Source organism: Sebastes fasciatus, chromosome 7, assembly GCF_043250625.1.
Source record: "Sebastes fasciatus isolate fSebFas1 chromosome 7, fSebFas1.pri, whole genome shotgun sequence".
Taxonomy (NCBI): domain Eukaryota; kingdom Metazoa; phylum Chordata; class Actinopteri; order Perciformes; family Sebastidae; genus Sebastes; species Sebastes fasciatus.
The window spans coordinates 13535714-13542940 of record NC_133801.1 but is presented as its reverse complement, the minus strand read 5'-3'; positions in this window follow the sequence as shown (position 1 = coordinate 13542940).

The following is a 7227-nucleotide window of genomic DNA, read 5'->3' as shown; positions in this document are numbered from 1 at the left end:
CAAAATTATTTCTGTTCTGTCGTCAAATTCAACCGAAATGGCCTGTGTTGAGCAATGAAACATTATAGACATAAAGACAATGGAGTAGAAGCGCTGCTGGGTCTCTGTGGTAATCAGATACAGGCGCTCTTTGGAACCTTCAGGTGTATTGGGCTCATTCTTGTGAAGGGCTCATTGCATGGGTGGAAAAAAGTACAAAATGCAAGTCTCCCTCAAAAATAATCCAAGGCACACTGTAGTGTTTGAACAAAATTTGACATGGCAATAATTGTTTAAAATGACCAACGCGTTGCGACCAACATAGATATTCATCAGGGTCACCTGTATTATAGGTATAATAAGCCTTTTACAGTCCAAAATGGCAGCCGTATGAAAAAAACCCAGAGTTTCATCTCGTTGCTTCTATACGCTTCACTGTATCTGCCCTTACAAAGTCCATACTGTTGCATGCAGTATGTATACAAGTTTAGTTTAGATTATATGAGAAGGGATAGTGCATTTTAATAAATACACGTGGTATAAAAAAATGCAAGAATCAGCCAAAAGGCTATTTTTCATCTGTTGTCCCTGATAGGGACATAAGCTACTACTTCGTCACAACATTGCGCCTTGAGCTTTGACCCTTCTTGCTCATATCTGCTGTGCAGAGTATTGTGGGTCAGAATACCCAGAAAAGCATGCTGGCTTACATACTGCAACATACAATCAGATGCAGTAGGACATCCTGATATTTTTGGCATACAGCATTTGACATACTATGTATCGGGACATACTACATTTTTTATTTCTGGCATACTAAATAGTATGGTACTATAGGTATTGGAATGCACAGCATGTTGTACAGTAACATCTTTATACTGAGATCTAACATCTGTATGTTACTATATCTGCACATAAGCATCTGGAAAATAATGTCTGTACTCTGTATAGGGTCAGTCGAAGAGGTCGCGGCGTGAGGTGCTACTGAGGTGCTACTGAGGTGCTACAGGCTGCAGCTGGACCAGATTACATAAGGATGAGGAAGCCTGACTCAGAGGAACCAGGCTGCCGTGCAGACAAACAAACAATTAAGCAGAGACCATCCCCAACCTCCCTCCTTTAATCCATTCCTGCATCCATCCTTCCTGGGTGGGAGGCAGGAGGAGAGGATACTGGGAAATAAAAGAAGCAAACACTAACTGGTAGTAGCAGGTTTCACCTTACCATCCGTCTTTTCATTTACACTTACTTACTGCAGGCAAAGAGGGTGTGATGTAGGGAGGTAAAGAGAGAGAGGGGCTGGAGGGAAACAGGGTATATAAGAGAAGAATCAATAATTCCTCAGAGCAGACGGATAAATTCATTTTTCCAGAAAGAAATGTGTGATGTCGGTGTAGAAGAAAGAGGAGAGGAGAATTAGAGACAATGAGGAGTGAGAGAAGGAGGATGTTATGCTAAGACAGGAAGAGAGGGAAAGTAAGAGGCACTTATAGAAAAGTGGTTTGAAAGCATTACACCATTAGGAGTAGAAGGAGGCAGAGCAAGACGGTGGGCTGATTGCCAGTCTGTGGTTAGCATAACAACACTGCTGACTATGATGAGAAAAAACTTCCAAATTCACTGTCAAAGTAGATGCTTTCCATATCAAGCCATAAATATAGTCCACTAGGCCTATAGACTCGGTCAGACAGTAGTTTAAACATGCATTTGGTACATTTGCATGCTTAAAGGTATAGTTTGTGTGTTTTGAAGTGGGGTTATACAGTATGAGGTATCCATATAGGTGTATTACTGACAGGAGATGTCGGTCGGCACGCCCCCAGCATTAAGACACAGACAGGAGCACCGACACCGGAGCAAAGCAATACAGTGCCATGGGGGGGGGGAAGGCAGAAAAATTTATTTTAGCCACCTAAAAGAATCTATATCCGTATAATATATTTAGAATGTTTTCCGACGGAAACGGACTGAACGGAAAGTGAGACGTATCTATACTGTTTTTGTCATCTGAGCCTGCTGGTTTAGGAGTAGATCAGTTTCACTTTCAGTTCAGTTCCCTGTCAGAAAGAAGAAGCAAGATAAAGTGCTGGAAATATTCTAAATATAGCATACACTTAAACGGATATAGATTTTTTTTTTAAGGTGGGCCTTTCTTTTAGGTGGCTAAAATAATTTTTTCTTTGCATCCCCATCCACAGCACTGTATTTCTTTGCTCCGGTGTCGGTACTTCTGTCTGTTTCTCCAAACTGGGGGCGTGCCGACCGTCATCTAATGTAGGTAATACACGTACTGCGGATAAGTACCTCATACAACCCCACTTCAAAACACCCAAACTATCCCTTTAAAGGCTGGACACATCAACATAATACACCTATATTTATCTAATCCAATAGCCCCAAACTTTTAATATTTGCACCGCTAATTATATTTTAAAATTTGGCAACCTCAGTGTCAGTAGTGATGCCTTCCATAACACCGTTTACAGTAGTTGATATACTTATGTGTATAAGTTGTATCAACATACAGGGAAACTCCCCCATACTGCAAAGTACAACAGAGGCTGAATGTTTTTGTATTACATCAATTCTATAGTGACATTATGTGATATAGGCAAATAAAAAAAAAAAAATTTCACTTATGTTGCACATAAAACAGACAAAAATATGTTGTTGTTGCTTTAAATTCACCAGATGCTATTGGATACTTAGTTAACAAGCTGTCATTGTGTGGTATCCATTAGATTTATTAAATCATTATCACCTTGTTTATTGGGTTAGCACAAACTGGCTTACTGATTGTGTGTCAAACTTGTGAAGCTATAGTGTGCGTGTGTGTGTGTGTGTGTGTGTGTGTGTGTGTGTGTGTGTGTGTGTGCGCATTTTAAGCCTTTTTCACCTGTCTTTGCCTCTAGTAAGTCCTGAGAGGTTGATACCTGCCGGAGGTTGACATTTCTACACGTTAGCCACAGTTATTTCTGTGCTTGTTTACTCAGCAGCTTTTTGACTTACTCTTACTTTCTCTAAAAGGCCCTGACAACCTGTGTTCTCTGTCAGCTTCTTAGTCTGCAATGGGCTCCTACACAAACACAACATTTAATGTCAAAGTTTCATATGAGAGAATTTCTTTATTTGTGATTTTATCTGTGTTCTTCTTCCTGGTTTGAAGTGGGCGGGGCTTAGTTAGACAAAGGTGATGTCACGTATTCCTGTGCACCGATCACATTTTAGCAACATATCCACCGATCAGCCATAACATTAGGACAGCATGGGCACCCTGACCGGCAACCAACTGCGATGCACTGTGTGTTCTGACACCTTTCTATCGGAACCAGCATTAACTTTTTCAGCAATTTGAGCTACAGTAGCTCTTCTATTGGATCGGACAACACGGGCCAGCCTTCGCTCCCCACGTGCATCAATGAGCCTTGGGTCTGACCCTGTCGCCGGTTCACCGGTTTTCCTTCTTTGGACCACTTTTGGTTGGTCCTGACCACTGCAGACCGGGAACATCCCACAAGAGCTGCAGTTCTGGAGATGCTCTGACTCAGTCTTCTAGCCATCACAGTTTGGTTCTTGTCAAAGTCGCTCACATCCTTACGCTTGAACATTTTTTCTGCTTCCAACACAAAGTTCAAAATGTTCACTTGCTGTCTAATATATCCCACCGACTGCCAGGTGCCATTGTAATGAGATAGTCAATGTTATTCACTTCACCTGTCAGTGGTCTTAATGTTATGACTGATCGGTGTAAGTCATTGGTGCTCATTTTACCAACACTGTCAATCACATCTTGTCATGAATAGTTAATGCTATAGAGAAATACAAGTTTGCAAGGGCTTAAACGGGTTTAGATATTAGATGCAGGAATGATATGAAGGAAAATCATTAAAAACGTTGGAGTGTTGTATGTTTGTTTGTTTAGATCCCCATCAGCTACTGTATCGCAACAGTATTAGTTGTGTTGTACCATTAATTACGAAAATAAAAACTCATAAACAAACATTTTCCTGTTCCTGTTGCTGTCTGGCACAGTGGAGGGATTGTCATTCCCTCATCGACATCAGAGTTAAAAATGATTTTGCATGCTATCAACTTTAACTACATATCACAAAGTTCACATTTGTGTTTTGATGGTACTGAGTTTTAAAAATAGCACAAAAATAGCAACATATTATATTTACAAGATGTGCACATTCCTGCTCCACAGTCGGTGGATCCTTTTCATTTTGGACACATTATGAGCTCCCCTGTATAGCACCAGCCTCAGGCCAAAATGTCAATTCTGCACACATTCTTTCTTCCAAAAGTGATGGGTTGTAATAATTTTTTTGTAGCATCTAGTGGCTGCTTAGAGACAATATGTTTATTTAGTTGTTATTAGCATCATTTAAACAGTTTGAGATACGTTTGGTATAATAGTGACAGTAAAAGAAACAATTACCCCATCTAGATTATTAACATAAACCTCATAAAAATCTACCTTGTGGCAATTTTAAAGGCTGCAGTTAATGGTGTTACTTTACATTGTGTTTTAAAACTGTCGCTCTCTATGGTGCTGAACCACTGAGGAGGACCCAACTACTGAATACTGTTCAATGTGAAAACTCAAGTATTCAGTATTGACTGATTACACACATTTGTTTACAGAGTTACAAAATGTCATCAGTAAATATTTTTTTTAATAAAACAAACTACAACTAAGATTTATTAGAATCAAGCAAATCAATAGAGTATCACAACAACTGTTCTCTTTCTCTCTGTCTCTCTCTTTCTCTCCCCTGTCTTTCTGCAGAGAGAAGACATATTGCTCCTTTGTTGCTAGGCAGCAGGGATATTGTACAAGAGTGAATCACTGCTTTACTCACTGTTGCTGATTTAATACAGACAATCAGAGGTAAGAGGTCTGTCAAACAGGTAATAGACTCAAAAGGTCTCAGATACAGTTGTCGGATAAAAGGTCTCTAGCTGTAAAAAAAAAAAGAAGAAAAAAAAAAGCAACTTCAAATTGATTTCTTTTGTTGAATCAATTATATATACATATTGATGTTGTTTTATTTTGCTAATTGTTTTAATTGGTCTATTAATAAATTTGTCTCCTCTTTAGGATCCACAGATTATTTGCCAGCACCAGACTTATCAGCAGATCGTGGTTTTCTTATTGAAGTGGGTGGAGGTTTTTATTTTCTAAGGGTATGTGGAAAAAAAAATATCATGTGGGTGAACTGACTCCTTATGGAAATTATGTCTGACAGCAACTATGAACCAGTATGATGACCTCAGAGACACTGCAAAACTGTGATAATGACATCAGAGAACTTCAGTTAAGATTTGGTTAATGAAGAGCAAGAGGTTAAAGGAGCATCCTACCATTTAACACACTAAACTATGTATGTGCCAAAAACATTCACATCATCATTCCATTCAAGCCAATCAACCACTGGCAATCAGGTAAGTCCACTGATTTGCAATTTTAACCAGAGAATATTCTTTTACTTTACGACAGACACAAATCAATCATTAATCTAATAGCATACCAAAAAATTAAACCTTCTTTTGTCTGATTGGACACAACATTGTATTCTTTGCAGCCGTAACTTTAACCTCATACACTAATTGCCAGTACCTCATCATGTCCTTTTAGACATTTCACAACTTGTTCTGTATAATCAAACATTACACAAAACTTGCCCCAGTCTATCTCTGTTTTATTGGCTGTTTGAATGAAACTCAGAAATGTTCGACTTCAGAAGTTCACAGAGAAGCACCCAAATTTGCCATTAGTTTTGGTCACAGTGAGGCTAGACTGTCTGGTTCGGGTGACGATGAGCAGGCTCAGCTTCTCTACTGAAGCACCAACCCTGGATGGCGTTCTTCAATCAATCCAGTGCCTGATTTAGGACACAGTAAGTATATGATGTGAGCCATGATACACTGTATAGTCTTTGAGCCCAAAGCCCACCTCTCTGTCAAGGCATCTACAACACAAAGCATCTATAACAGCAAAGAGAGAGTGAAACTACTTTTTTGTACCATTTTTTTTTCTAATTTAAACAATTCTCTGCTGAAATTGTATGTTGTTTGTCAATTATCGCCCTCAATTTTTGCTCTTTACCCATTCTTGTCAGACTGATTGTGGAGTGATCAATCCCTCAGTATTAACAAGCTATCACATGTCATAGTGTTTTTTATGTCAATGTATACATTTTACAAACAAGGCCAAAGAAAATATTGAATCTGAATACAGCTTTGTCTATAGAAGTCAATGTCAGTGGGACAACACACATGTGTCAAATACTGGTGTCATGCTGTAGGGTTTCCTGTTCAATTACACCCTGAATCAGGGGGTCAGATAAATGGTGGGAGTGGTAACTCAGAGATATTGGATCTTCATTGCTGACACAGAGTGAGTCTTCCTCCCTGCAGCCGGAGGAGCTGAGAGAGAGGTTGAGAGAGAAGAAAGAAGAGCAACACTGAAGAATGAGAAAGAAAGGAAGAACAGCATTGTAGTTTAGCACTCCAGTTGAGCCATTTCTTGAGTAGTTTTATGTATCTTGTATCTAAGGAACCTAAGGAATCCATTGATACTAATCATGTCATGTTAGCATGTCGGAAAGAATGCTGAATAATGCAAAATTTTGGCGCGGAAAAACTGGCATGGCACTTTTCAAAGGGGTCTCTTGACCTCTGACTTCAATATATGTGAATGAAAATGGGTTCTATGGGTACCCACGAGTCTCCCCTTTACAGACATGCCCACTTTATGATAATCACATGCAGTTTAGGGCAAAAACTATGCAGTTTTTTTTGCATGCAGTATAAATGTCTTATTTTTGAAAGGTGTATTTGAATATTTCTGCATACTGGGGTCCCTACAAAGAGTCTTGGAATTACATAAATTGGGTATTGACTCTAAATTGACTGTAAAGTTGAGACTCTTGTGGATCCAATTAGCCCAATTGCATTAATGTGTGATGATGTTAGTCCCGATAGTTAGTCATTATAGTGAGACCATTTTTTTTTAAACTTGACCTCACTGTATAAAATTGCCTGTAGTGACCTCTAGGTTAATCACAGCCTCATGAAACTTTTTAACCACAAACTAGAGACCAAGGGCATTCTGAGGATGGATGGCTTTACTAGGTAGATTGACAATAAGGGGGCTTCTGAAAAGTTTCCAGAACAGAAGTGCTCACCATCCAATCACCAAAAAAAATGCAATTCTTGCAGAAATCTCCAAATGTCAAAAGT